This window comes from Hyla sarda, unplaced genomic scaffold, assembly GCF_029499605.1.
Source record: "Hyla sarda isolate aHylSar1 unplaced genomic scaffold, aHylSar1.hap1 scaffold_1787, whole genome shotgun sequence".
NCBI classification, from domain to species: domain Eukaryota; kingdom Metazoa; phylum Chordata; class Amphibia; order Anura; family Hylidae; genus Hyla; species Hyla sarda.
The window spans coordinates 39326-61296 of NW_026608432.1; the positions used below are offsets into that span (position 1 = coordinate 39326).

Consider the following 21971-nt stretch of genomic DNA (forward strand, 5'->3'; position numbering starts at 1 on the left):
GAGCATCAGCACTGCTCTGCCTGAGCAGAACCATCACCGCCATAGGTTGTCAAATAACCCGGGTTTAACCCACACAGGTAAGTCCAATGGGGTGCAGGCATGTCCTCTATGCTTACAGCTTCCCGTGGGTGTTGGTTTGATACCGTTTGGGGACAGCCAAGGAGGCATCTGCAGGCAACAAAGGTAGGTGTGTGCTTGTGTGTGTGTTTCCTATGCAGATCCTAAGCCCAGTGTCACATGCAAGTAGGAGGAGTAAGAAGGGTTCCTGGCAAATCCGGGTTATGGATTGCATTTAAAAAGGCCCCGTGGGAGTGCAATGGGCCCCTGTCTTGCTGCTTAGCAATAATGGTATGGGTTTAGGTTCTGCTGTGTGTACTGGTGGTTGACTGCCCCCCAGCCCAGAGTGTGCATGGAAAATTGTCTGGCAGCCTCCCTGACAGCAAGCAGTGATAGTGCCCATGAAGGGCACCTTGTTGGGCCCGCCCCTTTCACGGTTATCGCTTCTCGGCCTTTTGGCTAAGATCAAGTGTAGTATCTGTTCTTATCAGTTTAATATCTGATACGTCCCCTATCTGGGGACCATATATTAAATGGATTTTTGAGAACGGGGGCCGATTTCGAAGCTTGCTTCCGTCGCCCTATGCATTGACCCGATATGGCAGTATCTTCGGGTACAGTGCACCACCCCCTTACAGGGTTAAAAAGAAAGATTCCTACTTTCATTGCTACCTGCTTGCTGGCTAGCCAGCTAGCCAGCCCTGTGGGCCTTGCTGCTGCTGCAGCCAAAAAACAAAAGGTGGTGCTGCTGCTGCTTCTGCTGCTTCTGCTTCTGCTTGTGTCTGGCCGCTGTTGGAGCGTCCAGGCACAGGACTTCTGCTGCTGCTGACTAAATGGCCTCCTTAATTGGATCATTTGAGTAGCCAGCACACCTGTGCAGGTAGGGCATGACATGATAGGCAGCTGCCTTGATAGCGGGTGGGTGCTGAATGTTCCTAATTGACAAAATAAGATTAATGCTTATGAAGAAATATAAAATCTCATCCCTTCCCCAATATCGCGCCACACCCCTACCCCTTAATTCCCTGGTTGAACTTGATGGACATATGTCTTTTTTCGACCGTACTAACTATGTAACTATGTAACATAACATGGGGGGGGGGGGGGGGGTCTCCTGGCTGTTCACACAGGTGTGTCATTGCTGTACATTGACCATGCATTGCTTCTGTGGTATTGCAAAGGCAAAGACAAATGCTTCCAGCCATCCATTGCACTAATGGATTGGTCATCAGCTGGCTGTCTATGTCCCGCATCAATATAGACCAAAGTACAGAGGGTTAGGCTATGCTATTGTGCACCTACCTGATGCATCAGAAGGTGCGAGGCCCTTGCTAAATTCTGTGCACAGACTTTGAGATCTATACTTTAGACTGTATCTAAACCTGCTCCAACATGGACTGACATTCTGGCCTACTTTCAGCCGATGCGACTTGTCTGTCGCTGAACAGTCGCTTTTTATGTATTCAGCACCTATGTATAATGTTGTAAAAATGCTCTAGAAGCTAAAGTCGCAGAAATGTCACACATATTTGGCCTGCAACTTTCTGTGCGACAAATTCAGACAGGAAAAATCAGTATAAATCCTTAGAAAATTATCCCCCAGTGTCTCCATCTGCTGGCGGTATTGAATAAGCATTGCTGCACTGATGGGGTATGCATTAGACGAAAAAAAAGAAGAAAAAGAAGAATAATACGCCCAGAAAAGAGGCGAAAAGGAGAAAAACGTAAAAAAACGTGAAAAAAAAGTAAGAGGAAGAGAAGGGAAAAAAAGGTGGAAATGGGTTTAAAAGTGATTTCGGCGGAGAAATATATATATATATATATATATATATATATATATATATATGCGCACACACACACATATATATAAACGTATTCTCCGTTGAGATATTGCAGCCGCTGCTGTGTCCAGGCCCAGGAGCCTTAGCACTGTGCTGTGATGTCACTCAATACCACTGACATCACTAGGTGTAAACAACATCTCTCCTTTGCTGTGTATGTGACTATGGAGCTGTTTGGTGATGTCGTCTATTATGGCCTTCATAGAAGCAACAGGAGATTGTTGCATCCATCTAGAACCCTCAGAACTACAGTGCTATGATGTCACTCACTTCCACAGGCCTTGCAGAGTGTAAACAACAACAACCCAGCTTTGTTGTGTATGTAACCATAGGGATTTGTGATGTCACCTAGAACCTTCACAGCAGCGACAGCTTTATGAGGAGCATCAGCACTGCTCTGCCTGAGCAGAACCATCACCGCCATAGGTTGTCAAATAACCCGGGTTTAACCCACACAGGTAAGTCCAATGGGGTGCAGGCATGTCCTCTATGCTTACAGCTTTCCGTGGGTGTTGGTTTGATACCGTTTGGGGACAGCCAAGGAGGCATCTGCAGGCAACAAAGGTAGGTGTGTGCTTGTGTGTGTGTTTCCTATGCAGATCCTAAGCCCAGTGTCACATGCAAGTAGGAGGAGTAAGAAGGGTTCCTGGCAAATCCGGGTTATGGATTGCATTTAAAAAGGCCCCGTGGGAGTGCAATGGGCCCCTGTCTTGCTGCTTAGCAATAATGGTATGGGTTTAGGTTCTGCTGTGTGTACTGGTGGTTGACTGCCCCCCAGCCCAGAGTGTGCATGGAAAATTGTCTGGCAGCCTCCCTGACAGCAAGCAGTGATAGTGCCCATGAAGGGCACCTTGTTGGGCCCGCCCCTTTCACGGTTATCGCTTCTCGGCCTTTTGGCTAAGATCAAGTGTAGTATCTGTTCTTATCAGTTTAATATCTGATACGTCCCCTATCTGGGGACCATATATTAAATGGATTTTTGAGAACGGGGGCCGATTTCGAAGCTTGCTTCCGTCGCCCTATGCATTGACCCGATATGGCAGTATCTTCGGGTACAGTGCACCACCCCCTTACAGGGTTAAAAAGAAAGATTCCTACTTTCATTGCTACCTGCTTGCTGGCTAGCCAGCTAGCCAGCCCTGTGGGCCTTGCTGCTGCTGCAGCCAAAAAACAAAAGGTGGTGCTGCTGCTGCTTCTGCTGCTTCTGCTTGTGTCTGGCCGCTGTTGGAGCGTCCAGGCACAGGACTTCTGCTGCTGCTGACTAAATGGCCTCCTTAATTGGATCATTTGAGTAGCCAGCACACCTGTGCAGGTAGGGCATGACATGATAGGCAGCTGCCTTGATAGCGGGTGGGTGCTGAATGTTCCTAATTGACAAAATAAGATTAATGCTTATGAAGAAATATAAAATCTCATCCCTTCCCCAATATCGCGCCACACCCCTACCCCTTAATTCCCTGGTTGAACTTGATGGACATATGTCTTTTTTCGACCGTACTAACTATGTAACTATGTAACATAACATGGGGGGGGGGGGGGGGTCTCCTGGCTGTTCACACAGGTGTGTCATTGCTGTACATTGACCATGCATTGCTTCTGTGGTATTGCAAAGGCAAAGACAAATGCTTCCAGCCATCCATTGCACTAATGGATTGGTCATCAGCTGGCTGTCTATGTCCCGCATCAATATAGACCAAAGTACAGAGGGTTAGGCTATGCTATTGTGCACCTACCTGATGCATCAGAAGGTGCGAGGCCCTTGCTAAATTCTGTGCACAGACTTTGAGATCTATACTTTAGACTGTATCTAAACCTGCTCCAACATGGACTGACATTCTGGCCTACTTTCAGCCGATGCGACTTGTCTGTCGCTGAACAGTCGCTTTTTATGTATTCAGCACCTATGTATAATGTTGTAAAAATGCTCTAGAAGCTAAAGTCGCAGAAATGTCACACATATTTGGCCTGCAACTTTCTGTGCGACAAATTCAGACAGGAAAAATCAGTATAAATCCTTAGAAAATTATCCCCCAGTGTCTCCATCTGCTGGCGGTATTGAATAAGCATTGCTGCACTGATGGGGTATGCATTAGACGAAAAAAAAGAAGAAAAAGAAGAATAATACGCCCAGAAAAGAGGCGAAAAGGAGAAAAACGTAAAAAAAACGTGAAAAAAAAGTAAGAGGAAGAGAAGGGAAAAAAAGGTGGAAATGGGTTTAAAAGTGATTTCGGCGGAGAAATATATATATATATATATATATATATATATATATATATATATATATATATATATATATATACGCGCACACACACACATATATATAAACGTATTCTCCGTTGAGATATTGCAGCCGCTGCTGTGTCCAGGCCCAGGAGCCTTAGCACTGTGCTGTGATGTCACTCAATACCACTGACATCACTAGGTGTAAACAACATCTCTCCTTTGCTGTGTATGTGACTATGGAGCTGTTTGGTGATGTCGTCTATTATGGCCTTCATAGAAGCAACAGGAGATTGTTGCATCCATCTAGAACCCTCAGAACTACAGTGCTATGATGTCACTCACTTCCACAGGCCTTGCAGAGTGTAAACAACAACAACCCAGCTTTGTTGTGTATGTAACCATAGGGATTTGTGATGTCACCTAGAACCTTCACAGCAGCGACAGCTTTATGAGGAGCATCAGCACTGCTCTGCCTGAGCAGAACCATCACCGCCATAGGTTGTCAAATAACCCGGGTTTAACCCACACAGGTAAGTCCAATGGGGTGCAGGCATGTCCTCTATGCTTACAGCTTCCCGTGGGTGTTGGTTTGATACCGTTTGGGGACAGCCAAGGAGGCATCTGCAGGCAACAAAGGTAGGTGTGTGCTTGTGTGTGTGTTTCCTATGCAGATCCTAAGCCCAGTGTCACATGCAAGTAGGAGGAGTAAGAAGGGTTCCTGGCAAATCCGGGTTATGGATTGCATTTAAAAAGGCCCCGTGGGAGTGCAATGGGCCCCTGTCTTGCTGCTTAGCAATAATGGTATGGGTTTAGGTTCTGCTGTGTGTACTGGTGGTTGACTGCCCCCCAGCCCAGAGTGTGCATGGAAAATTGTCTGGCAGCCTCCCTGACAGCAAGCAGTGATAGTGCCCATGAAGGGCACCTTGTTGGGCCCGCCCCTTTCACGGTTATCGCTTCTCGGCCTTTTGGCTAAGATCAAGTGTAGTATCTGTTCTTATCAGTTTAATATCTGATACGTCCCCTATCTGGGGACCATATATTAAATGGATTTTTGAGAACGGGGGCCGATTTCGAAGCTTGCTTCCGTCGCCCTATGCATTGACCCGATATGGCAGTATCTTCGGGTACAGTGCACCACCCCCTTACAGGGTTAAAAAGAAAGATTCCTACTTTCATTGCTACCTGCTTGCTGGCTAGCCAGCTAGCCAGCCCTGTGGGCCTTGCTGCTGCTGCAGCCAAAAAACAAAAGGTGGTGCTGCTGCTGCTTCTGCTGCTTCTGCTTCTGCTTGTGTCTGGCCGCTGTTGGAGCGTCCAGGCACAGGACTTCTGCTGCTGCTGACTAAATGGCCTCCTTAATTGGATCATTTGAGTAGCCAGCACACCTGTGCAGGTAGGGCATGACATGATAGGCAGCTGCCTTGATAGCGGGTGGGTGCTGAATGTTCCTAATTGACAAAATAAGATTAATGCTTATGAAGAAATATAAAATCTCATCCCTTCCCCAATATCGCGCCACACCCCTACCCCTTAATTCCCTGGTTGAACTTGATGGACATATGTCTTTTTTCGACCGTACTAACTATGTAACTATGTAACATAACATGGGGGGGGGGGGGGGGGGTCTCCTGGCTGTTCACACAGGTGTGTCATTGCTGTACATTGACCATGCATTGCTTCTGTGGTATTGCAAAGGCAAAGACAAATGCTTCCAGCCATCCATTGCACTAATGGATTGGTCATCAGCTGGCTGTCTATGTCCCGCATCAATATAGACCAAAGTACAGAGGGTTAGGCTATGCTATTGTGCACCTACCTGATGCATCAGAAGGTGCGAGGCCCTTGCTAAATTCTGTGCACAGACTTTGAGATCTATACTTTAGACTGTATCTAAACCTGCTCCAACATGGACTGACATTCTGGCCTACTTTCAGCCGATGCGACTTGTCTGTCGCTGAACAGTCGCTTTTTATGTATTCAGCACCTATGTATAATGTTGTAAAAATGCTCTAGAAGCTAAAGTCGCAGAAATGTCACACATATTTGGCCTGCAACTTTCTGTGCGACAAATTCAGACAGGAAAAATCAGTATAAATCCTTAGAAAATTATCCCCCAGTGTCTCCATCTGCTGGCGGTATTGAATAAGCATTGCTGCACTGATGGGGTATGCATTAGACGAAAAAAAAGAAGAAAAAGAAGAATAATACGCCCAGAAAAGAGGCGAAAAGGAGAAAAACGTAAAAAAACGTGAAAAAAAAGTAAGAGGAAGAGAAGGGAAAAAAAGGTGGAAATGGGTTTAAAAGTGATTTCGGCGGAGAAATATATATATATATATATATATATATATATATATATATATATATATATACGCGCACACACACACATATATATAAACGTATTCTCCGTTGAGATATTGCAGCCGCTGCTGTGTCCAGGCCCAGGAGCCTTAGCACTGTGCTGTGATGTCACTCAATACCACTGACATCACTAGGTGTAAACAACATCTCTCCTTTGCTGTGTATGTGACTATGGAGCTGTTTGGTGATGTCGTCTATTATGGCCTTCATAGAAGCAACAGGAGATTGTTGCATCCATCTAGAACCCTCAGAACTACAGTGCTATGATGTCACTCACTTCCACAGGCCTTGCAGAGTGTAAACAACAACAACCCAGCTTTGTTGTGTATGTAACCATAGGGATTTGTGATGTCACCTAGAACCTTCACAGCAGCGACAGCTTTATGAGGAGCATCAGCACTGCTCTGCCTGAGCAGAACCATCACCGCCATAGGTTGTCAAATAACCCGGGTTTAACCCACACAGGTAAGTCCAATGGGGTGCAGGCATGTCCTCTATGCTTACAGCTTCCCGTGGGTGTTGGTTTGATACCGTTTGGGGACAGCCAAGGAGGCATCTGCAGGCAACAAAGGTAGGTGTGTGCTTGTGTGTGTGTTTCCTATGCAGATCCTAAGCCCAGTGTCACATGCAAGTAGGAGGAGTAAGAAGGGTTCCTGGCAAATCCGGGTTATGGATTGCATTTAAAAAGGCCCCGTGGGAGTGCAATGGGCCCCTGTCTTGCTGCTTAGCAATAATGGTATGGGTTTAGGTTCTGCTGTGTGTACTGGTGGTTGACTGCCCCCCAGCCCAGAGTGTGCATGGAAAATTGTCTGGCAGCCTCCCTGACAGCAAGCAGTGATAGTGCCCATGAAGGGCACCTTGTTGGGCCCGCCCCTTTCACGGTTATCGCTTCTCGGCCTTTTGGCTAAGATCAAGTGTAGTATCTGTTCTTATCAGTTTAATATCTGATACGTCCCCTATCTGGGGACCATATATTAAATGGATTTTTGAGAACGGGGGCCGATTTTGAAGCTTGCTTCCGTCGCCCTATGCATTGACCCGATATGGCAGTATCTTCGGGTACAGTGCACCACCCCCTTACAGGGTTAAAAAGAAAGATTCCTACTTTCATTGCTACCTGCTTGCTGGCTAGCCAGCTAGCCAGCCCTGTGGGCCTTGCTGCTGCTGCAGCCAAAAAACAAAAGGTGGTGCTGCTGCTGCTTCTGCTGCTTCTGCTTCTGCTTGTGTCTGGCCGCTGTTGGAGCATCCAGGCACAGGACTTCTGCTGCTGCTGACTAAATGGCCTCCTTAATTGGATCATTTGAGTAGCCAGCACACCTGTGCAGGTAGGGCATGACATGATAGGCAGCTGCCTTGATAGCGGGTGGGTGCTGAATGTTCCTAATTGACAAAATAAGATTAATGCTTATGAAGAAATATAAAATCTCATCCCTTCCCCAATATCGCGCCACACCCCTACCCCTTAATTCCCTGGTTGAACTTGATGGACATATGTCTTTTTTCGACCGTACTAACTATGTAACTATGTAACATAACATGGGGGGGGGGGGGGGTCTCCTGGCTGTTCACACAGGTGTGTCATTGCTGTACATTGACCATGCATTGCTTCTGTGGTATTGCAAAGGCAAAGACAAATGCTTCCAGCCATCCATTGCACTAATGGATTGGTCATCAGCTGGCTGTCTATGTCCCGCATCAATATAGACCAAAGTACAGAGGGTTAGGCTATGCTATTGTGCACCTACCTGATGCATCAGAAGGTGCGAGGCCCTTGCTAAATTCTGTGCACAGACTTTGAGATCTATACTTTAGACTGTATCTAAACCTGCTCCAACATGGACTGACATTCTGGCCTACTTTCAGCCGATGCGACTTGTCTGTCGCTGAACAGTCGCTTTTTATGTATTCAGCACCTATGTATAATGTTGTAAAAATGCTCTAGAAGCTAAAGTCGCAGAAATGTCACACATATTTGGCCTGCAACTTTCTGTGCGACAAATTCAGACAGGAAAAATCAGTATAAATCCTTAGAAAATTATCCCCCAGTGTCTCCATCTGCTGGCGGTATTGAATAAGCATTGCTGCACTGATGGGGTATGCATTAGACGAAAAAAAAGAAGAAAAAGAAGAATAATACGCCCAGAAAAGAGGCGAAAAGGAGAAAAACGTAAAAAAACGTGAAAAAAAAGTAAGAGGAAGAGAAGGGAAAAAAAGGTGGAAATGGGTTTAAAAGTGATTTCGGCGGAGAAATATATATATATATATATATATATATATATATATATACGCGCACACACACACATATATATAAACGTATTCTCCGTTGAGATATTGCAGCCGCTGCTGTGTCCAGGCCCAGGAGCCTTAGCACTGTGCTGTGATGTCACTCAATACCACTGACATCACTAGGTGTAAACAACATCTCTCCTTTGCTGTGTATGTGACTATGGAGCTGTAGGGATTTGTGATGTCACCTAGAACCTTCACAGCAGCGACAGCTTTATGAGGAGCATCAGCACTGCTCTGCCTGAGCAGAACCATCACCGCCATAGGTTGTCAAATAACCCGGGTTTAACCCACACAGGTAAGTCCAATGGGGTGCAGGCATGTCCTCTATGCTTACAGCTTCCCGTGGGTGTTGGTTTGATAGGAAAAATCAGTATAAATCCTTAGAAAATTATCCCCCAGTGTCTCCATCTGCTGGCGGTATTGAATAAGCATTGCTGCACTGATGGGGTATGCATTAGACGAAAAAAAAGAAGAAAAAGAAGAATAATACGCCCAGAAAAGAGGCGAAAAGGAGAAAAACGTAAAAAAACGTGAAAAAAAAGTAAGAGGAAGAGAAGGGAAAAAAAGGTGGAAATGGGTTTAAAAGTGATTTCGGCGGAGAAATATATATATATATATATATATATACGCGCACACACACACATATATAAACGTATTCTCCGTTGAGATATTGCAGCCGCTGCTGTGTCCAGGCCCAGGAGCCTTAGCACTGTGCTGTGATGTCACTCAATACCACTGACATCACTAGGTGTAAACAACATCTCTCCTTTGCTGTGTATGTGACTATGGAGCTGTTTGGTGATGTCGTCTATTATGGCCTTCATAGAAGCAACAGGAGATTGTTGCATCCATCTAGAACCCTCAGAACTACAGTGCTATGATGTCACTCACTTCCACAGGCCTTGCAGAGTGTAAACAACAACAACCCAGCTTTGTTGTGTATGTAACCATAGGGATTTGTGATGTCACCTAGAACCTTCACAGCAGCGACAGCTTTATGAGGAGCATCAGCACTGCTCTGCCTGAGCAGAACCATCACCGCCATAGGTTGTCAAATAACCCGGGTTTAACCCACACAGGTAAGTCCAATGGGGTGCAGGCATGTCCTCTATGCTTACAGCTTCCCGTGGGTGTTGGTTTGATACCGTTTGGGGACAGCCAAGGAGGCATCTGCAGGCAACAAAGGTAGGTGTGTGCTTGTGTGTGTGTTTCCTATGCAGATCCTAAGCCCAGTGTCACATGCAAGTAGGAGGAGTAAGAAGGGTTCCTGGCAAATCCGGGTTATGGATTGCATTTAAAAAGGCCCCGTGGGAGTGCAATGGGCCCCTGTCTTGCTGCTTAGCAATAATGGTATGGGTTTAGGTTCTGCTGTGTGTACTGGTGGTTGACTGCCCCCCAGCCCAGAGTGTGCATGGAAAATTGTCTGGCAGCCTCCCTGACAGCAAGCAGTGATAGTGCCCATGAAGGGCACCTTGTTGGGCCCGCCCCTTTCACGGTTATCGCTTCTCGGCCTTTTGGCTAAGATCAAGTGTAGTATCTGTTCTTATCAGTTTAATATCTGATACGTCCCCTATCTGGGGACCATATATTAAATGGATTTTTGAGAACGGGGGACGATTTCGAAGCTTGCTTCCGTCGCCCTATGCATTGACCCGATATGGCAGTATCTTCGGGTACAGTGCACCACCCCCTTACAGGGTTAAAAAGAAAGATTCCTACTTTCATTGCTACCTGCTTGCTGGCTAGCCAGCTAGCCAGCCCTGTGGGCCTTGCTGCTGCTGCAGCCAAAAAACAAAAGGTGGTGCTGCTGCTGCTTCTGCTGCTTCTGCTTCTGCTTGTGTCTGGCCGCTGTTGGAGCGTCCAGGCACAGGACTTCTGCTGCTGCTGACTAAATGGCCTCCTTAATTGGATCATTTGAGTAGCCAGCACACCTGTGCAGGTAGGGCATGACATGATAGGCAGCTGCCTTGATAGCGGGTGGGTGCTGAATGTTCCTAATTGACAAAATAAGATTAATGCTTATGAAGAAATATAAAATCTCATCCCTTCCCCAATATCGCGCCACACCCCTACCCCTTAATTCCCTGATTGAACTTGATGGACATATGTCTTTTTTCGACCGTACTAACTATGTAACTATGTAACATAACATGGGGGGGGGGGGTCTCCTGGCTGTTCACACAGGTGTGTCATTGCTGTACATTGACCATGCATTGCTTCTGTGGTATTGCAAAGGCAAAGACAAATGCTTCCAGCCATCCATTGCACTAATGGATTGGTCATCAGCTGGCTGTCTATGTCCCGCATCAATATAGACCAAAGTACAGAGGGTTAGGCTATGCTATTGTGCACCTACCTGATGCATCAGAAGGTGCGAGGCCCTTGCTAAATTCTGTGCACAGACTTTGAGATCTATACTTTAGACTGTATCTAAACCTGCTCCAACATGGACTGACATTCTGGCCTACTTTCAGCCGATGCGACTTGTCTGTCGCTGAACAGTCGCTTTTTATGTATTCAGCACCTATGTATAATGTTGTAAAAATGCTCTAGAAGCTAAAGTCGCAGAAATGTCACACATATTTGGCCTGCAACTTTCTGTGCGACAAATTCAGACAGGAAAAATCAGTATAAATCCTTAGAAAATTATCCCCCAGTGTCTCCATCTGCTGGCGGTATTGAATAAGCATTGCTGCACTGATGGGGTATGCATTAGACGAAAAAAAAGAAGAAAAAGAAGAATAATACGCCCAGAAAAGAGGCGAAAAGGAGAAAAACGTAAAAAAACGTGAAAAAAAAGTAAGAGGAAGAGAAGGGAAAAAAAGGTGGAAATGGGTTTAAAAGTGATTTCGGCAGAGAAATATATATATATATATATATATATATATATATATATATATATATACGCGCACACACACACATATATATAAACGTATTCTCCGTTGAGATATTGCAGCCGCTGCTGTGTCCAGGCCCAGGAGCCTTAGCACTGTGCTGTGATGTCACTCAATACCACTGACATCACTAGGTGTAAACAACATCTCTCCTTTGCTGTGTATGTGACTATGGAGCTGTTTGGTGATGTCGTCTATTATGGCCTTCATAGAAGCAACAGGAGATTGTTGCATCCATCTAGAACCCTCAGAACTACAGTGCTATGATGTCACTCACTTCCACAGGCCTTGCAGAGTGTAAACAACAACAACCCAGCTTTGTTGTGTATGTAACCATAGGGATTTGTGATGTCACCTAGAACCTTCACAGCAGCGACAGCTTTATGAGGAGCATCAGCACTGCTCTGCCTGAGCAGAACCATCACCGCCATAGGTTGTCAAATAACCCGGGTTTAACCCACACAGGTAAGTCCAATGGGGTGCAGGCATGTCCTCTATGCTTACAGCTTCCCGTGGGTGTTGGTTTGATACCGTTTGGGGACAGCCAAGGAGGCATCTGCAGGCAACAAAGGTAGGTGTGTGCTTGTGTGTGTGTTTCCTATGCAGATCCTAAGCCCAGTGTCACATGCAAGTAGGAGGAGTAAGAAGGGTTCCTGGCAAATCCGGGTTATGGATTGCATTTAAAAAGGCCCCGTGGGAGTGCAATGGGCCCCTGTCTTGCTGCTTAGCAATAATGGTATGGGTTTAGGTTCTGCTGTGTGTACTGGTGGTTGACTGCCCCCCAGCCCAGAGTGTGCATGGAAAATTGTCTGGCAGCCTCCCTGACAGCAAGCAGTGATAGTGCCCATGAAGGGCACCTTGTTGGGCCCGCCCCTTTCACGGTTATCGCTTCTCGGCCTTTTGGCTAAGATCAAGTGTAGTATCTGTTCTTATCAGTTTAATATCTGATACGTCCCCTATCTGGGGACCATATATTAAATGGATTTTTGAGAACGGGGGCCGATTTCGAAGCTTGCTTCCGTCGCCCTATGCATTGACCCGATATGGCAGTATCTTCGGGTACAGTGCACCACCCCCTTACAGGGTTAAAAAGAAAGATTCCTACTTTCATTGCTACCTGCTTGCTGGCTAGCCAGCTAGCCAGCCCTGTGGGCCTTGCTGCTGCTGCAGCCAAAAAACAAAAGGTGGTGCTGCTGCTGCTTCTGCTGCTTCTGCTTCTGCTTGTGTCTGGCCGCTGTTGGAGCGTCCAGGCACAGGACTTCTGCTGCTGCTGACTAAATGGCCTCCTTAATTGGATCATTTGAGTAGCCAGCACACCTGTGCAGGTAGGGCATGACATGATAGGCAGCTGCCTTGATAGCGGGTGGGTGCTGAATGTTCCTAATTGACAAAATAAGATTAATGCTTATGAAGAAATATAAAATCTCATCCCTTCCCCAATATCGCGCCACACCCCTACCCCTTAATTCCCTGGTTGAACTTGATGGACATATGTCTTTTTTCGACCGTACTAACTATGTAACTATGTAACATAACATGGGGGGGGGGGGGGTCTCCTGGCTGTTCACACAGGTGTGTCATTGCTGTACATTGACCATGCATTGCTTCTGTGGTATTGCAAAGGCAAAGACAAATGCTTCCAGCCATCCATTGCACTAATGGATTGGTCATCAGCTGGCTGTCTATGTCCCGCATCAATATAGACCAAAGTACAGAGGGTTAGGCTATGCTATTGTGCACCTACCTGATGCATCAGAAGGTGCGAGGCCCTTGCTAAATTCTGTGCACAGACTTTGAGATCTATACTTTAGACTGTATCTAAACCTGCTCCAACATGGACTGACATTCTGGCCTACTTTCAGCCGATGCGACTTGTCTGTCGCTGAACAGTCGCTTTTTATGTATTCAGCACCTATGTATAATGTTGTAAAAATGCTCTAGAAGCTAAAGTCGCAGAAATGTCACACATATTTGGCCTGCAACTTTCTGTGCGACAAATTCAGACAGGAAAAATCAGTATAAATCCTTAGAAAATTATCCCCCAGTGTCTCCATCTGCTGGCGGTATTGAATAAGCATTGCTGCACTGATGGGGTATGCATTAGATGAAAAAAAAGAAGAAAAAGAAGAATAATACGCCCAGAAAAGAGGCGAAAAGGAGAAAAACGTAAAAAAACGTGAAAAAAAAGTAAGAGGAAGAGAAGGGAAAAAAAGGTGGAAATGGGTTTAAAAGTGATTTCGGCAGAGAAATATATATATATATATATATATATATATATATATATATATATATATACGCGCACACACACACATATATATAAACGTATTCTCCGTTGAGATATTGCAGCCGCTGCTGTGTCCAGGCCCAGGAGCCTTAGCACTGTGCTGTGATGTCACTCAATACCACTGACATCACTAGGTGTAAACAACATCTCTCCTTTGCTGTGTATGTGACTATGGAGCTGTTTGGTGATGTCGTCTATTATGGCCTTCATAGAAGCAACAGGAGATTGTTGCATCCATCTAGAACCCTCAGAACTACAGTGCTATGATGTCACTCACTTCCACAGGCCTTGCAGAGTGTAAACAACAACAACCCAGCTTTGTTGTGTATGTAACCATAGGGATTTGTGATGTCACCTAGAACCTTCACAGCAGCGACAGCTTTATGAGGAGCATCAGCACTGCTCTGCCTGAGCAGAACCATCACCGCCATAGGTTGTCAAATAACCCGGGTTTAACCCACACAGGTAAGTCCAATGGGGTGCAGGCATGTCCTCTATGCTTACAGCTTCCCGTGGGTGTTGGTTTGATACCGTTTGGGGACAGCCAAGGAGGCATCTGCAGGCAACAAAGGTAGGTGTGTGCTTGTGTGTGTGTTTCCTATGCAGATCCTAAGCCCAGTGTCACATGCAAGTAGGAGGAGTAAGAAGGGTTCCTGGCAAATCCGGGTTATGGATTGCATTTAAAAAGGCCCCGTGGGAGTGCAATGGGCCCCTGTCTTGCTGCTTAGCAATAATGGTATGGGTTTAGGTTCTGCTGTGTGTACTGGTGGTTGACTGCCCCCCAGCCCAGAGTGTGCATGGAAAATTGTCTGGCAGCCTCCCTGACAGCAAGCAGTGATAGTGCCCATGAAGGGCACCTTGTTGGGCCCGCCCCTTTCACGGTTATCGCTTCTCGGCCTTTTGGCTAAGATCAAGTGTAGTATCTGTTCTTATCAGTTTAATATCTGATACGTCCCCTATCTGGGGACCATATATTAAATGGATTTTTGAGAACGGGGGCCGATTTCGAAGCTTGCTTCCGTCGCCCTATGCATTGACCCGATATGGCAGTATCTTCGGGTACAGTGCACCACCCCCTTACAGGGTTAAAAAGAAAGATTCCTACTTTCATTGCTACCTGCTTGCTGGCTAGCCAGCTAGCCAGCCCTGTGGGCCTTGCTGCTGCTGCAGCCAAAAAACAAAAGGTGGTGCTGCTGCTGCTTCTGCTGCTTCTGCTTCTGCTTGTGTCTGGCCGCTGTTGGAGCGTCCAGGCACAGGACTTCTGCTGCTGCTGACTAAATGGCCTCCTTAATTGGATCATTTGAGTAGCCAGCACACCTGTGCAGGTAGGGCATGACATGATAGGCAGCTGCCTTGATAGCGGGTGGGTGCTGAATGTTCCTAATTGACAAAATAAGATTAATGCTTATGAAGAAATATAAAATCTCATCCCTTCCCCAATATCGCGCCACACCCCTACCCCTTAATTCCCTGGTTGAACTTGATGGACATATGTCTTTTTTCGACCGTACTAACTATGTAACTATGTAACATAACATGGGGGGGGGGGGTCTCCTGGCTGTTCACACAGGTGTGTCATTGCTGTACATTGACCATGCATTGCTTCTGTGGTATTGCAAAGGCAAAGACAAATGCTTCCAGCCATCCATTGCACTAATGGATTGGTCATCAGCTGGCTGTCTATGTCCCGCATCAATATAGACCAAAGTACAGAGGGTTAGGCTATGCTATTGTGCACCTACCTGATGCATCAGAAGGTGCGAGGCCCTTGCTAAATTCTGTGCACAGACTTTGAGATCTATACTTTAGACTGTATCTAAACCTGCTCCAACATGGACTGACATTCTGGCCTACTTTCAGCCGATGCGACTTGTCTGTCGCTGAACAGTCGCTTTTTATGTATTCAGCACCTATGTATAATGTTGTAAAAATGCTCTAGAAGCTAAAGTCGCAGAAATGTCACACATATTTGGCCTGCAACTTTCTGTGCGACAAATTCAGACAGGAAAAATCAGTATAAATCCTTAGAAAATTATCCCCCAGTGTCTCCATCTGCTGGCGGTATTGAATAAGCATTGCTGCACTGATGGGGTATGCATTAGACGAAAAAAAAGAAGAAAAAGAAGAATAATACGCCCAGAAAAGAGGCGAAAAGGAGAAAAACGTAAAAAAACGTGAAAAAAAAGTAAGAGGAAGAGAAGGGAAAAAAAGGTGGAAATGGGTTTAAAAGTGATTTCGGCGGAGAAATATATATATATATATATATATATATATATATATATATATATATATACACGCGCACACACACACATATATATAAACGTATTCTCCGTTGAGATATTGCAGCCGCTGCTGTGTCCAGGCCCAGGAGCCTTAGCACTGTGCTGTGATGTCACTCAATACCACTGACATCACTAGGTGTAAACAACATCTCTCCTTTGCTGTGTATGTGACTATGGAGCTGTTTGGTGATGTCGTCTATTATGGCCTTCATAGAAGCAACAGGAGATTGTTGCATCCATCTAGAACCCTCAGAACTACAGTGCTATGATGTCACTCACTTCCACAGGCCTTGCAGAGTGTAAACAACAACAACCCAGCTTTGTTGTGTATGTAACCATAGGGATTTGTGATGTCACCTAGAACCTTCACAGCAGCGACAGCTTTATGAGGAGCATCAGCACTGCTCTGCCTGAGCAGAACCATCACCGCCATAGGTTGTCAAATAACCCGGGTTTAACCCACACAGGTAAGTCCAATGGGGTGCAGGCATGTCCTCTATGCTTACAGCTTCCCGTGGGTGTTGGTTTGATACCGTTTGGGGACAGCCAAGGAGGCATCTGCAGGCAACAAAGGTAGGTGTGTGCTTGTGTGTGTGTTTCCTATGCAGATCCTAAGCCCAGTGTCACATGCAAGTAGGAGGAGTAAGAAGGGTTCCTGGCAAATCCGGGTTATGGATTGCATTTAAAAAGGCCCCGTGGGAGTGCAATGGGCCCCTGTCTTGCTGCTTAGCAATAATGGTATGGGTTTAGGTTCTGCTGTGTGTACTGGTGGTTGACTGCCCCCCAGCCCAGAGTGTGCATGGAAAATTGTCTGGCAGCCTCCCTGACAGCAAGCAGTGATAGTGCCCATGAAGGGCACCTTGTTGGGCCCGCCCCTTTCACGGTTATCGCTTCTCGGCCTTTTGGCTAAGATCAAGTGTAGTATCTGTTCTTATCAGTTTAATATCTGATACGTCCCCTATCTGGGGACCATATATTAAATGGATTTTTGAGAACGGGGGCCGATTTCGAAGCTTGCTTCTGTCGCCCTATGCATTGACCCGATATGGCAGTATCTTCGGGTACAGTGCACCACCCCCTTACAGGGTTAAAAAGAAAGATTCCTACTTTCATTGCTACCTGCTTGCTGGCTAGCCAGCTAGCCAGCCCTGTGGGCCTTGCTGCTGCTGCAGCCAAAAAACAAAAGGTGGTGCTGCTGCTGCTTCTGCTGCTTCTGCTTCTGCTTGTGTCTGGCCGCTGTTGGAGCGTCCAGGCACAGGACTTCTGCTGCTGCTGACTAAATGGCCTCCTTAATTGGATCATTTGAGTAGCCAGCACACCTGTGCAGGTAGGGCATGACATGATAGGCAGCTGCCTTGATAGCGGGTGGGTGCTGAATGTTCCTAATTGACAAAATAAGATTAATGCTTATGAAGAAATATAAAATCTCATCCCTTCCCCAATATCGCGCCACACCCCTACCCCTTAATTCCCTGGTTGAACTTGATGGACATATGTCTTTTTTCGACCGTACTAACTATGTCACTATGTAACATAACATGGGGGGGGGGGGTCTCCTGGCTGTTCACACAGGTGTGTCATTGCTGTACATTGACCATGCATTGCTTCTGTGGTATTGCAAAGGCAAAGACAAATGCTTCCAGCCATCCATTGCACTAATGGATTGGTCATCAGCTGGCTGTCTATGTCCCGCATCAATATAGACCAAAGTACAGAGGGTTAGGCTATGCTATTGTGCACCTACCTGATGCATCAGAAGGTGCGAGGCCCTTGCTAAATTCTGTGCACAGACTTTGAGATCTATACTTTAGACTGTATCTAAACCTGCTCCAACATGGACTGACATTCTGGCCTACTTTCAGCCGATGCGACTTGTCTGTCGCTGAACAGTCGCTTTTTATGTATTCAGCACCTATGTATAATGTTGTAAAAATGCTCTAGAAGCTAAAGTCGCAGAAATGTCACACATATTTGGCCTGCAACTTTCTGTGCGACAAATTCAGACAGGAAAAATCAGTATAAATCCTTAGAAAATTATCCCCCAGTGTCTCCATCTGCTGGCGGTATTGAATAAGCATTGCTGCACTGATGGGGTATGCATTAGACGAAAAAAAAGAAGAAAAAGAAGAATAATACGCCCAGAAAAGAGGCGAAAAGGAGAAAAACGTAAAAAAACGTGAAAAAAAAGTAAGAGGAAGAGAAGGGAAAAAAAGGTGGAAATAGGTTTAAAAGTGATTTCGGCGGAGAAATATATATATATATATATATATATATATATATATATATATATACGCGCACACACACACATATATATAAACGTATTCTCCGTTGAGATATTGCAGCCGCTGCTGTGTCCAGGCCCAGGAGCCTTAGCACTGTGCTGTGATGTCACTCAATACCACTGACATCACTAGGTGTAAACAACATCTCTCCTTTGCTGTGTATGTGACTATGGAGCTGTTTGGTGATGTCGTCTATTATGGCCTTCATAGAAGCAACAGGAGATTGTTGCATCCATCTAGAACCCTCAGAACTACAGTGCTATGATGTCACTCACTTCCACAGGCCTTGCAGAGTGTAAACAACAACAACCCAGCTTTGTTGTGTATGTAACCATAGGGATTTGTGATGTCACCTAGAACCTTCACAGCAGCGACAGCTTTATGAGGAGCATCAGCACTGCTCTGCCTGAGCAGAACCATCACCGCCATAGGTTGTCAAATAACCCGGGTTTAACCCACACAGGTAAGTCCAATGGGGTGCAGGCATGTCCTCTATGCTTACAGCTTCCCGTGGGTGTTGGTTTGATACCGTTTGGGGACAGCCAAGGAGGCATCTGCAGGCAACAAAGGTAGGTGTGTGCTTGTGTGTGTGTTTCCTATGCAGATCCTAAGCCCAGTGTCACATGCAAGTAGGAGGAGTAAGAAGGGTTCCTGGCAAATCCGGGTTATGGATTGCATTTAAAAAGGCCCCGTGGGAGTGCAATGGGCCCCTGTCTTGCTGCTTAGCAATAATGGTATGGGTTTAGGTTCTGCTGTGTGTACTGGTGGTTGACTGCCCCCCAGCCCAGAGTGTGCATGGAAAATTGTCTGGCAGCCTCCCTGACAGCAAGCAGTGATAGTGCCCATGAAGGGCACCTTGTTGGGCCCGCCCCTTTCACGGTTATCGCTTCTCGGCCTTTTGGCTAAGATCAAGTGTAGTATCTGTTCTTATCAGTTTAATATCTGATACGTCCCCTATCTGGGGACCATATATTAAATGGATTTTTGAGAACGGGGGCCGATTTCGAAGCTTGCTTCCGTCGCCCTATGCATTGACCCGATATGGCAGTATCTTCGGGTACAGTGCACCACCCCCTTACAGGGTTAAAAAGAAAGATTCCTACTTTCATTGCTACCTGCTTGCTGGCTAGCCAGCTAGCCAGCCCTGTGGGCCTTGCTGCTGCTGCAGCCAAAAAACAAAAGGTGGTGCTGCTGCTGCTTCTGCTGCTTCTGCTTCTGCTTGTGTCTGGCCGCTGTTGGAGCGTCCAGGCACAGGACTTCTGCTGCTGCTGACTAAATGGCCTCCTTAATTGGATCATTTGAGTAGCCAGCACACCTGTGCAGGTAGGGCATGACATGATAGGCAGCTGCCTTGATAGCGGGTGGGTGCTGAATGTTCCTAATTGACAAAATAAGATTAATGCTTATGAAGAAATATAAAATCTCATCCCTTCCCCAATATCGCGCCACACCCCTACCCCTTAATTCCCTGATTGAACTTGATGGACATATGTCTTTTTTCGACCGTACTAACTATGTAACTATGTAACATAACATGGGGGGGGGGGGGGTCTCCTGGCTGTTCACACAGGTGTGTCATTGCTGTACATTGACCATGCATTGCTTCTGTGGTATTGCAAAGGCAAAGACAAATGCTTCCAGCCATCCATTGCACTAATGGATTGGTCATCAGCTGGCTGTCTATGTCCCGCATCAATATAGACCAAAGTACAGAGGGTTAGGCTATGCTATTGTGCACCTACCTGATGCATCAGAAGGTGCGAGGCCCTTGCTAAATTCTGTGCACAGACTTTGAGATCTATACTTTAGACTGTATCTAAACCTGCTCCAACATGGACTGACATTCTGGCCTACTTTCAGCCGATGCGACTTGTCTGTCGCTGAACAGTCGCTTTTTATGTATTCAGCACCTATGTATAATGTTGTAAAAATGCTCTAGAAGCTAAAGTCGCAGAAATGTCACACATATTTGGCCTGCAACTTTCTGTGCGACAAATTCAGACAGGAAAAATCAGTATAAATCCTTAGAAAATTATCCCCCAGTGTCTCCATCTGCTGGCGGTATTGAATAAGCATTGCTGCACTGATGGGGTATGCATTAGACGAAAAAAAAGAAGAAAAAGAAGAATAATACGCCCAGAAAAGAGGCGAAAAGGAGAAAAACGTAAAAAAACGTGAAAAAAAAGTAAGAGGAAGAGAAGGGAAAAAAAGGTGGAAATGGGTTTAAAAGTGATTTCGGCGGAGAAATATATATATATATATATATATATATATATATATATATATATATATACACGCGCACACACACACATATATATAAACGTATTCTCCGTTGAGATATTGCAGCCGCTGCTGTGTCCAGGCCCAGGAGCCTTAGCACTGTGCTGTGATGTCACTCAATACCACTGACATCACTAGGTGTAAACAACATCTCTCCTTTGCTGTGTATGTGACTATGGAGCTGTTTGGTGATGTCGTCTATTATGGCCTTCATAGAAGCAACAGGAGATTGTTGCATCCATCTAGAACCCTCAGAACTACAGTGCTATGATGTCACTCACTTCCACAGGCCTTGCAGAGTGTAAACAACAACAACCCAGCTTTGTTGTGTATGTAACCATAGGGATTTGTGATGTCACCTAGAACCTTCACAGCAGCGACAGCTTTATGAGGAGCATCAGCACTGCTCTGCCTGAGCAGAACCATCACCGCCATAGGTTGTCAAATAACCCGGGTTTAACCCACACAGGTAAGTCCAATGGGGTGCAGGCATGTCCTCTATGCTTACAGCTTCCCGTGGGTGTTGGTTTGATACCGTTTGGGGACAGCCAAGGAGGCATCTGCAGGCAACAAAGGTAGGTGTGTGCTTGTGTGTGTGTTTCCTATGCAGATCCTAAGCCCAGTGTCACATGCAAGTAGGAGGAGTAAGAAGGGTTCCTGGCAAATCCGGGTTATGGATTGCATTTAAAAAGGCCCCGTGGGAGTGCAATGGGCCCCTGTCTTGCTGCTTAGCAATAATGGTATGGGTTTAGGTTCTGCTGTGTGTACTGGTGGTTGACTGCCCCCCAGCCCAGAGTGTGCATGGAAAATTGTCTGGCAGCCTCCCTGACAGCAAGCAGTGATAGTGCCCATGAAGGGCACCTTGTTGGGCCCGCCCCTTTCACGGTTATCGCTTCTCGGCCTTTTGGCTAAGATCAAGTGTAGTATCTGTTCTTATCAGTTTAATATCTGATACGTCCCCTATCTGGGGACCATATATTAAATGGATTTTTGAGAACGGGGGCCGATTTCGAAGCTTGCTTCCGTCGCCCTATGCATTGACCCGATATGGCAGTATCTTCGGGTACAGTGCACCACCCCCTTACAGGGTTAAAAAGAAAGATTCCTACTTTCATTGCTACCTGCTTGCTGGCTAGCCAGCTAGCCAGCCCTGTGGGCCTTGCTGCTGCTGCAGCCAAAAAACA

The 21971-nt window shown here is 46.1% G+C and overlaps 10 non-coding genes across 10 annotated transcripts; all 10 read left to right on the forward strand.

Moving 5' to 3' along the window:
- The first annotated feature begins 496 nt into the window (after window positions 1-496).
- On the forward strand, window positions 497-687 carry LOC130313872 (U2 spliceosomal RNA). The gene has a single exon (XR_008861716.1). It is a non-coding gene; the product is annotated as a U2 spliceosomal RNA (small nuclear RNA).
- A 2088-nt stretch (window positions 688-2775) lies between these two features.
- On the forward strand, window positions 2776-2966 carry LOC130313873 (U2 spliceosomal RNA). Its single transcript, XR_008861717.1, has one exon. It is a non-coding gene; the product is annotated as a U2 spliceosomal RNA (small nuclear RNA).
- Window positions 2967-5070: 2104 nt separating this feature from the next.
- LOC130313874 (U2 spliceosomal RNA) lies at window positions 5071-5261 on the forward strand. Its single transcript, XR_008861718.1, has one exon. It is a non-coding gene; the product is annotated as a U2 spliceosomal RNA (small nuclear RNA).
- Window positions 5262-7360: 2099 nt separating this feature from the next.
- Window positions 7361-7551, forward strand: LOC130313882 (U2 spliceosomal RNA). The gene has a single exon (XR_008861725.1). It is a non-coding gene; the product is annotated as a U2 spliceosomal RNA (small nuclear RNA).
- A 2712-nt stretch (window positions 7552-10263) lies between these two features.
- Window positions 10264-10454, forward strand: LOC130313885 (U2 spliceosomal RNA). Its single transcript, XR_008861728.1, has one exon. It is a non-coding gene; the product is annotated as a U2 spliceosomal RNA (small nuclear RNA).
- A 2089-nt stretch (window positions 10455-12543) lies between these two features.
- LOC130313875 (U2 spliceosomal RNA) lies at window positions 12544-12734 on the forward strand. Its single transcript, XR_008861719.1, has one exon. It is a non-coding gene; the product is annotated as a U2 spliceosomal RNA (small nuclear RNA).
- Window positions 12735-14827: 2093 nt separating this feature from the next.
- LOC130313876 (U2 spliceosomal RNA) lies at window positions 14828-15018 on the forward strand. Its single transcript, XR_008861720.1, has one exon. It is a non-coding gene; the product is annotated as a U2 spliceosomal RNA (small nuclear RNA).
- A 2093-nt stretch (window positions 15019-17111) lies between these two features.
- Window positions 17112-17302, forward strand: LOC130313856 (U2 spliceosomal RNA). The gene has a single exon (XR_008861703.1). It is a non-coding gene; the product is annotated as a U2 spliceosomal RNA (small nuclear RNA).
- Window positions 17303-19389: 2087 nt separating this feature from the next.
- On the forward strand, window positions 19390-19580 carry LOC130313877 (U2 spliceosomal RNA). The gene has a single exon (XR_008861721.1). It is a non-coding gene; the product is annotated as a U2 spliceosomal RNA (small nuclear RNA).
- Window positions 19581-21675: 2095 nt separating this feature from the next.
- LOC130313878 (U2 spliceosomal RNA) lies at window positions 21676-21866 on the forward strand. Its single transcript, XR_008861722.1, has one exon. It is a non-coding gene; the product is annotated as a U2 spliceosomal RNA (small nuclear RNA).
- The last annotated feature ends 105 nt before the right edge of the window (window positions 21867-21971 follow it).